Source organism: Mauremys mutica, chromosome 6, assembly GCF_020497125.1.
Source record: "Mauremys mutica isolate MM-2020 ecotype Southern chromosome 6, ASM2049712v1, whole genome shotgun sequence".
In the NCBI taxonomy this organism is placed as follows: Eukaryota; Metazoa; Chordata; order Testudines; family Geoemydidae; genus Mauremys; species Mauremys mutica.
In genome coordinates, this window is record NC_059077.1 from 27,978,680 (window position 1) to 27,988,876 (window position 10,197).

The following is a 10,197-nucleotide window of genomic DNA, read 5'->3' on the forward strand; positions in this document are numbered from 1 at the left end:
GCTTCCGGAGAAAAGACTATTCTCAGTAAGTGCCCAATCTGGAAACACTTAAGCCAACAATGAACTTGGAGACACCAATCCACATCTGGGCTTACCCAGGAATGTGGCTTGGCTGGTAAGGAATTCAGTCATGCATGGACATGTGACTTACCCATGTGACTCCAAAACTCCATTTTGTAGCTGGACTTTGCATAGGAGTGAGTCTCCACACACAAGAGAAAATCTATTTAAGCCCATGGGAGACCCCTCCATTTTGTCTTCAAGCTGGCTAAAGGGAGAACATCTCCACCCCCCAGGATACATGAAAGAAACTAGAACAAAGGGCAGTGACTGCAAGGGGTGTGAGCAATTGCTGGACCCAGACTGAAAGGAGATTAGTCTGTAAAAGGGAGCATTCTGGAACTGGTGAGGATCATATCTGTATTCAGTTTGATTAGACATTGATTTGCATGTTTTAGTTTATTTTGCTTGGTGTCTTGCTTTGTTCTGTCTGTTACTACTTGGAACCACTTAAATCCTACTTTCTGTATTTAATAAAATCACTTTTTACTTATTAATTGACCCAGAGTATGTATTAATACTTGGGAGGCAAACAGCTGTGCATACCTCTCTATCGGTGTTAGAGAGGACGAACAATGTAAGAGTTTACCCTGTGTAAGCTTTATACAGGGTAAAACAGATTTATTTGGGTTTAGACCCCAATGGGAGTTGGGCATCTGGGTGTTAAAGACAAGAACACTTTTGTTAGATACTTTCAGTGAAGCCTGGAGCTTTGGGGCAAGTAATTCAGACCCTGGATCTTTGTTGGAGCTGACGCAGAGGTGAAAGTAAGCTGGTACGGGCTGGTACGGCGTACCGGTAAGAAAAGGTGCAGTAGTGTGAGGGCAAGAAAGTGGAACATTCAGTGCTGGCTTACTTTCACCTCTTTTGGCTGCTTAAACTCAGAGCTAATAGAAGCATGGAAAGGGAAAACTCACTGTCACATTTGTTTGTTGTTTCTCTCCCTCTCCTCCTCCAGCCAGACAGCAGACGTGGTTAGGCTCCGTGTTCCCCTCCCACCCCCCCACTCAGCAGAGGCTGCAGCCGCTCCCCTGTAGCTTGCAGGGGAACTGGCCAAGGGAGAAGCCTGCCCAGGATGCCTGCTGCCTGCATAAAAACAGTTTAAACTCAGCTGTTCCCTGCACGGTTCAGCCCATGAGATTAGGAGCCATTTCTGGCAATCTTGTTAATTTCACTCACAGTTGTTGGGGCTGTGTGTGTGTGTGACAGGGGCAGTTCTTTTCTGCCCCCTGGATGAGGGGATCTCCAATACTATAATACACAAAAAATACAATAGGCATTTGGTTGCACAGCTTAAATCCACAGCTAATAAAAGCAGGTGGAAGGGGAAAACTCACTGTCACATTGGTTTCTCTCCTCCCTCCTCCTCCAGCCAGGCTGCAGACGGGGCTAGGCTCCGTGCTTCCCCTCCCCCTATCTGGCACTCAGCAGGGGCTGCAGCAGCTCCCCTCTAACTTGCAGCAGGGAGCAAGGGGACTGGCTGAGGGAGAAGCCTGCCACCTGCATAAAAACAGTTTAAACTCAGCTGTTCCCTCTGCAGTTCAGCCCATTGGATTGCTGACGGAGAAAATGCTGGGGGTGGGGGAGGGGGGAAGTGCGGAGCCTAGCCCCGTCCGCTGCCTGGCTGGAGGAGGAGGGAGGACACGGAGAAAAATGTGACAGCGAGTTTCACTTTTTCAGGCTTATTCCAATATTAAAGTTTTATTACAGACAGTATTGGTAGTAGTAGTAGTAGCTTTATTTTCTATATCTATGTCATGCAATGGGAGGGATCCATGAAGTATGTAGGAGAGGTGGGTTGCTTGCGATTGGACCATACAAGTAAGAAATGTAAATTACTTTCACCCCTGCCCAAATCCCAGGGCTCCCAGCCGCCTCTGCAGCTGATAGCTCTGGACGTGATTTAAAGGGCCCTGTGCTCAGGGCCAGCTCCAGACCCCAGCGCGCCAAGCGCACGCTTGGGGCGGCGTCCCGCGGGAGGGCGGCTCCGGTGGACCTCCCACAGGCATGCCGGCGGAGGGCCCGCTGGTCCCATGGCTTCAGTGGACCTCCCGCAGACGTGCCTGCGGGAGGTCCACCAGAGCCGCAGGACCAGCGGACCCTCTGCAGGCACGTCTGCAGGAGGTCCACCGGAGCCGCGGGACCGGCGACTGCCAGAGTGCCCCCCACGGTGTGCCGCCGTGCTTGGGGCAGCGCAAATCTTAGAGCCGCCCCTGCCTGTGCTTCCAGCTTCAGCTGGAGTCCTGGCTGTTTAAATCCTGATTTAAAAGCCCTGGGATGTAAAGGTTCCACCTCTTCCGATTGAGGCCCCTCCCACTCCTCAGGACTCCAGAGTACCGGTGAGTCCTTTAAGATACTTTCACCCCGGAGCAGACGGGTGTGTCTGGCTCAGCAAGACAGGGTGCTGGGGTCCCGAGCTGGCAGGGAAAGCAGGAGTAGAAGTAGTCTTGGCACATCAGGTGGCAGCTCCCAGGGGGTTTCTGTGATCCAACCCATCACAGGACATGACATAAGGTTTCTGATGTTTAATTAAGGTGCTCGGAAAATTGGATAATAAAGCAAATTAGGATGCTGCTGCTACAGCAGAAAAAACCTCTACTGTACTATTCACAGCTAACCAATCCCCCTGTCTGAACTGACAAAGATTGGCTGCATGGTTATTCTTAATTTGAAGACCAGCCGATCTGTTCAGTGCTCTGAATGTGAGCACTTATAATGTAGTTCACATTGCCTCAATTTATATCTTCAGTGCAACTAGAAAAGTTTCATTATGAGCTGAAAGTGGCTTTCCCTACCATGAATAAGTACAGTGGGTCACTTAAATTTTTACCAAAACATTGTCTCTGCGTATTTGGAGTCTTTACCATGCATAACACACAAATTAATGACAGAAGGTGCCCAGATATCCCCTTTCTGTTGATAATTTAATGCTAACATTGAAGAGCTAAATTATTAGGCTGGGTTCAATTCCATGTTCTGCCACAGATTTGCTGTGTGACCTTGGGCAAGTTACTTAGCCTCTCTGTGCCTCAGTTCCCCATTTGTAAAATGAGGATAATAGCAGTGCCCTGCCTCACAAGGGTGCTGGGAGGATAGCTGTGTTAGACTGTGAGGCATACAGATACTACGATAATGGGTGCATATATGCATCTAAGATAGCTTATTCTATCTTCTGTCCAGCTGAAAGGGAGGCACAAGCCAATGCAGGCTGAAATTATTAAGCAGATTTCATAATACTGTTTGCTGATCACACAAGGAGTACTAAGAAGTCTGTTTATATCAGCATAAATCTATCTCAGGTTTCTATGCCAGTTCCAATAAATTCTCTCTTAATCACACCTGTAGCCAGACAGTTCCAGAGACACTTGGGCATTGTCTGCTGGGAATTTTTTTGCATCATATGCACAACTCCACTGGCCAAACTCCACCTTTCCCTGCCACTAGGTGGGCAAAGCTGCTGCTGAGCATTCAGTAACAGTTGGGGAATACCTCCCACTGTGTTCTGAGGTCTGGGGCAGGAGAATTCTGTCCCATGTGGATCACTCTGGAATAAATCCTTTTTATCCATGCATTGAACAGAGCAGAGGGTTTGGTCCTGGGTAATTGAAAAAAATTAACTCAAAGAAATCCTGTGCATTTATATTAAAACAAAATATTGTGCACACTCCTATGATGTCAAGTAATTATCAATAATGATTAAGAACCGTGACTGATGTGGTTTTCCCCAGGTTAGTACTGTGTGATGTTATTCACAAACTGCTTTTAAGGCTGCTTACTTGTACAGGAAAAGGAAAAAAGGCAAAGGCGTTAAGCTGCTTTAGCCTAGTGTTGGAGCAGTATAGTCTGTGGCCTCTGAGCCATGTGAGGCTTTTTGCAGCTTTTGTCTTGTAGGAATTTCTCTCATATAGTCTGGTCGCAGGTGATGCGGTGGGGGTGGGGTCAGCAAATGGATCAGAATTCCTTGGCCTTCTAAGTAACCAGCAAGGGAGGAAGGGGTGGAAAATAGGTTGTTGGGGAGACAGTGAATTCAAGATAAGAATGAAATGGACATAGAACTTAGTGCATGACAAGTTGAGGAGTGACGGTACTGTGCACTAGCTTGCCATGCACTAACAGGTCATGTGGACCCAGCACCATTATCTAAAAAGTTCTGTAGTGCACTTTGATGTACTGCTGTTTGTTGGACGTGAGTTTAAAATAAGTAGCTGCTATCTAGAACAATGAAAACCATGTAAACTTAGCTTGCTGTTCACAACCTTGATCTAGAGCTGTCCCTGAATTTGTAGGACCCTGGTAATTTGTCTTTCTAACAGAAAAAACAAGATCTGAATAACATAGATTCCTTTAAGCATATGTGCAAATAACACCAGTTCTTTTACTAACTCTTCCTACAGTAGCCAAGGTGAATTATCCTCACATGACATTTAATACCATAGCTTTGCTTGTAGTGCTGGATTCTCTGGTGCACTAAGGCCATTTTGTCCTTACATGTGTAAAAAGCTCCCAGAAATAGCTAATGGAGAATTCCCCCCGTACAGGGGGAACTCTTCACCAATGTGAAGCTGGAGGCAGTAGCTCTGCTACCTCCTGTGTCAGCCACCCCCAGAGCCTTACCAGTTCTAGCACGAGAGCAGAGGGTTGTGTGTCAGGGCATTCTGGGGAGGTGTTCAGGACAGGGAGAGTGCCGAGTTCTGCTACACCCGATCCTGTACTGTTCAAATGACCCTGAAGGATATTATGGCAGTGGAGTAAGATGAGGATCCTTTTGTTCAGCTCTAACTTGTGCCAGGGCCAGGTGGCTGAGGATTATGGAGCAGCAGCCAGTTCCCTACTCTGGTCTGAGCAGAGCTTGGCTGGGTTAGAGAATCTGCTCCTTGACTTAAGAACCATTAATGTTTACTCATGGGACTAACAGATATTGTATGATTGATTGCAAATCTGTTACATGTCGCTAAGTGAACTCTGCCATCTATTGGTGGGTGGGGTAAGAATTCTGCTAGAATGAGCTTAGGTCTGAGGAACTACATTATTGCTTGTTCCTTTCCACTTAATTTGGATGTGCTGTTCAGCATGCGCCTTTGAAAGGTGTGGCTGACACCAAATCCTATCCTAAATTCCATGCTGTACAGTCTGACGGGGCAACCTGGTGAGGTTACCAGTGGTGTAAACAGCACAGAACATGGCCATTAAGCTGTTGTTGCAGGACACAGAGAAGGGACCAGCGCCTCAGAGTTCAGAATGGGATCCAGTGTTGTGGGGCTGAGGTTTCAGGTCAGCCCATTGTAAAGAAAAGGGTTACCTGTGAAGTTCAGCTCTGGTTCTGAACTTTCCCAGTGCTCGGGTATCTTTAGATCTAGTGTGTTGGTTCAGGCCTTTCTTCAATAAGAACCTACCAGTAAAGAAATGAAATGTTTTATATATTTGTATCATTTGGATTGTATTTCAGAAAAACAGATGCAAGAGTGAAAGAGGTTATACACCAGCTTTCCATTCTTCACAGCTTCATAAAATGACGATATGCTGGAAGGTGTTCATGGATGCCATCAGTCACAGACCTGGGTAAAGCTGATGGGTGTACAAGGCACCCTTCATTCAGGCTGAATGGAAAGAGCAATTAACTGTGCCTTTGTGTAGTGAGAGTTGAAACAATAGATGCCATGGCCCAGCCCTGGCCAGCATGGCAAGGTCTGAGATGTCTGGAAGCAGGGCCTGCAGCAGAGCTAGTCTCTGGGCTAATGAGTGCAGCTGGCCTGTAGTAGGCTGCCAAATAGGTGACACTACCTGATTGGCTGGAAGAGTCAACAGGCTGGCTCCTAAGCCCAGCAGCAGCAGAAGCAGAATTTCAGGGACTGCTCAAAGCGTTTGCCCCTGGCTGAGATAGTTCCGGCACTTGCTTGGTCCCAGCCTTGCTACTGCCTTGGCCCACTCCATGTAGCCCAGTTCTGACCCTCATCTTTGACTTCTATCTATGGCCCTGACCCTTGGCTCTGCCATCTGGCCTCTGACTCCGGTTGTGACCCTGGGTTCCAATTCCTGGCTACTGATGCCTGCTCTCACCACTAGGCATGACCACCCACATCCCAGTCACTGACATGAACAGAAGCTTAGCCATGTGGGCCAAGGGTTTTCCCTTGGGATTGATTGAAAACACAGGGGTGAGGGATTAATTGGATGTAGCTATGTATGTCTAGGCTTTTGAGAGGCAGAAAGCAGCCAGAGAGCCAAGAGAAAGTGAGCAGAAAGCCAGGACAGAGCTCGAGAAGCACTGGTGAGCATAACCAATACCTGCTTTTTTGGGCACAGTATTCACTGGAAAGGCAGACTAGGGTTTCTGAAGAAAGAAACTGCCTACTGTTTGTACTGTGTTCAGGGAAAGGGGACTTTGTGTACATTCTGTGTACACAAACAGGATTGCACCAAAGAAATACCTGACTCATTAAATTGATTTCTCCACCTAATGGCAACAACCCAGCAAAGCCTTGAGTATTGACTCACTGCTCAGGCCAAAGGGACAGTAATAATATAATATCCGTCAGTTGGTAGGAAAATGTTTTCTCTCGTACAAATACACACACACACACACACAAATGAAAGTCTTAAGCTGTTGCCTAATACATTCATTGTTGAAACAGACAGAAAAACAGGTGGCAGCACTTCTTTTCTACAGAACTTCAGCAGCATGTCTGCTCCTAAATATTGAGAAAGTTGGAAGAAACAGTGACAAATAGAAGGGAAGTGATCAAAGGCAGAAGAGAAGAGTGGTTATCAGTCTGCTTCTGCTTTCTTGAATTTGCTCTGTGGGGGAAAATAATCCACAAAATTGCAACATGCTTTTCAATTACTGAAATGAGAGGAGATGCAAACCATTCATTGAAAATAATTGTGTGAACAAACTAATTTGTTTTCAAGGTAATTTGCTCTCTGCACTCATCATTGCCTTGTGGATAGATTTATACCTGCCATCTCCATAATGTTGTTCCTCTTATTATTGCTATCATGCATAGCAATTTCCATTAATACAATTACCAAGCCATTTTTTCAGGGAAGCTAGGAAGATTTTTTTGTTTTAATTCCCCATATAGGCTGTTTGCAAAGATAATAGGGCATTTAAGACATAACTGATGGGCTGCCTCACGTGTATCTAGACTGGCATTGCTAAGAAACTATGACTTTATCTAATTAAACCTACTATTTTTGAAAAGTCTTATCCCTTTTAACAGGGATCAACTAATAAGACCACCATGGACAGACTCTTCCTTCCAGAATCCCAGCCCAGAGAGACCCAATGAGCCAGATCCTCAGTTTCTGTAAATCAAGAAAGTTTTATTGATATTGATGGATCTATGCAAATTTACACCAACTGAGGATCCAAGAAGTCCATTCTATTCCCTTCTGGACAGACAGGTCCTTGTTTTACATTCTGATTCCCTCTCCCTTCTGTTCAGACAGGAATTAATTCGGGGAAGTTCTATGCCCTGTGTTATACAGAAGGACAGATTAGATGACCACAATGGTCCCCATTGTCTTTATAATCAAAAACCACTAGACCTAGATCCAAAAATCTATTGTTAATCCACCTCCGGCTTTTTATTTTTTTTCCTCTGTACTCTGGTACTATGTTGAAACAAAAGCATTCTGAGCCCTACACTTTCTAATTTCAGTTATAGTGCAGTGCTAGCTAATATGTTTGGAAATTTTATGCAGGTTAGCTGCATCATGCACACTATGGGCACCTTCACCCAGATGGGCAATAGCTTCCCCCAAGGCTTTTAAAATAACTAGCTACTGAAAAAAATATAGGAATAAATTGTATCAGCTCAATTTCAATAGCACAATGTCAAATTGATCCAGTGTAATCAATGTCTTCAGAGCCTGCAGTACCTGCTATGGACAGCTACATTTAGGGCTTTGTTTTGTGTATGTTGTTATGTGTTTAGTGTTTTTCTTTTGTTTTTTAATTTTCAAAGGGCCAGATTGGCAGCACTGGGAACTGAATTCCTTCATTTCTCCCCATAAATTGCCAGCAAACAGGCAGCATCCAGAGAAGCTTCCACACGCGAGCCTGCCAATGTGCCTCTCCTATGATCTGGAGGAACCTTTTAAAAGTGAAGGGTTCTCAAAACTGGATTTAGAGGAAATTAAACTCAGTTCTTTAAATATGGGTAGGAGTGTGCCAGTGTGAGTGTGTGCCCACGCATACACATAATACCGCATCTCCAAAAGTACAATTCAACATATGCAGCTTGCAGGAGAAATAATTAATTTGCTTTATTTCCTCTGTCTCCTATTTCCTTTCAATATACTGATGCTTCTAAGTAAATAAATAAAAGCTATACAAAATGAACCTGGTAGTGAGGCATCCAAGTAAAAAGTGATCCATTAGCTGAAATTAATGAAGTAAATAGGTGGTGTTTTGAAATAACAGACTGAAGGTAAAAGCATTAACTAAAAAATGCAGTGGACTCAACATTGGTAAAAGAAAAGATGAGGGTACAGTTATATAATAAACAGTATCAGAGTGGAAGTTGTGAAGAAAGTCCAAGATAAAATCATTTTTAAAACAACCTTTTCTGACTCTAATATTCATAATTATAACTGCAAACAAAATTGAGGCTTTTGGGCAATAGGGCCTATGTTTAATTGCTCACAGTCAATATGCACATTTGAAGGCTCCAAAAGTTTTCAAAATAAGTATAATTTCCGTCATTGTCTATGATAGCTTGCAACAACTGGAATGATAGCCCAAATATCACACTTTGTTTGTCGATTTGACCTCCTACATCACATACCTAGAAATAGTTACATTCTAATCCATTTATCCTTTGTGAATTCCTGAATCAGAGTTTGAATAGAATCATAAGACTGGAAGGGACCTTGAGAGGCCATCTAGTCCAGTCCCGTGCACTCATGGAAAGACTAAGTATTATCTAGACCGTCCCTAACAAGGTGGGAGTTTTGTTGCTATCTTCTACTATAAAGAATGTATTTCTCATTGAATAGCTGGTTTTCATGCTGTAAGGCTTCTGATCTAGCACAACCATATATGTGAATTGTTCTTTCCTTTTGGATTAGACTTTTTAAAAATTGTAAATATTGGCTTTAGAAAAGTGGGAAGAGTTTATTTATAGTTGCTTTGTTAGGGGAGAGTTTGTTTTGAAATTTGAATAGAAGTAGAGGCTTTGCAAGTTAAAGTAGACACTTCCGCCACCAATCCACATACTCCTTGGTTACAGTTGTGGGAATGCACATGTGTTTAGGCCCCATAGGAGGATTCCAATACTAAACGCTGTAGAAAGCTATTTCAAAAGCATGCACCCATCAAACAGCAGATTTGTACTCACCCATTTTGCACATACAATGTGAGGTTTGTGACTGGGATTGAATTTATGCTAGCGGCTTATGCTCTCTTTTGAAAATTTGGCTCACAAAGTTCAACATGTGTTGGCTACTATATGCCAAGCCCTACATACATGCACCACTTAATGTAAACTATGTTAGATAACATAATTTGCATAATGAACAAATGTATTGCCTAAATATTCTTGACACATATATGATTTTTAGATAAAAACCTTTTTGTGACAAAAATGTTCTTTGCGGGGTAGGGTGGGGCATGGTGTGTGTGTTTCTCTCCCTGAGAGCATGATCTAAAGCCTCATTGAAGACGGAGGAACGGCTCCCATTGACTTCAATGGGCTTTGGTTTGGGCCAGACGTGGGCAAACTACGGCCCGTGGAACCATCCTGCCTGGCCCCTGAGCTCCCAGCTGGGGAGTCTAGTCCCCAGCCCCCCCCCCGCCCCCGCTGTCTCCGCGTCCCCCCCCCCACACCCCCCGCAGCCTTGCTGCTGCACGGGCCGCGTTCTGGCCTGCCACTCCCGCTGGGCAGCGTGGGTAGTGCAGCTGGCTCTGGCCGGATATCACAGCTGCAAGCTCCTGCTGCTGGTAAGGGGGTGGGGAGCGGGGGGGGGGGTTGGGTAAGGGAGCAGGAGTCCTGGGGAGCAGTCAGGGAGGAGGGGGTGGTTGGATGGGGCAGAGGTTCTGGAGGGGCGGTCAGGGGATGGGGAACAGGAAGGGTTGGGAGTGGGAGTCCTGGGGGGCCTGTCGGGGGTGGAGATGTGGACAGGGGTTGGGAGGGC

The 10,197-nt window shown here is 45.3% G+C and overlaps 1 long non-coding RNA gene across 1 annotated transcript; it reads left to right on the forward strand.

Annotated features, from left to right (window-relative positions):
- Positions 1-358: 358 nt before the first annotated feature.
- Positions 359-9,087, forward strand: LOC123373080. The gene is made up of 3 exons (XR_006580554.1): positions 359-405; positions 5,507-5,619; positions 8,028-9,087. It is a non-coding gene; the product is annotated as an uncharacterized LOC123373080 (long non-coding RNA).
- Positions 9,088-10,197: the final 1,110 nt, after the last annotated feature.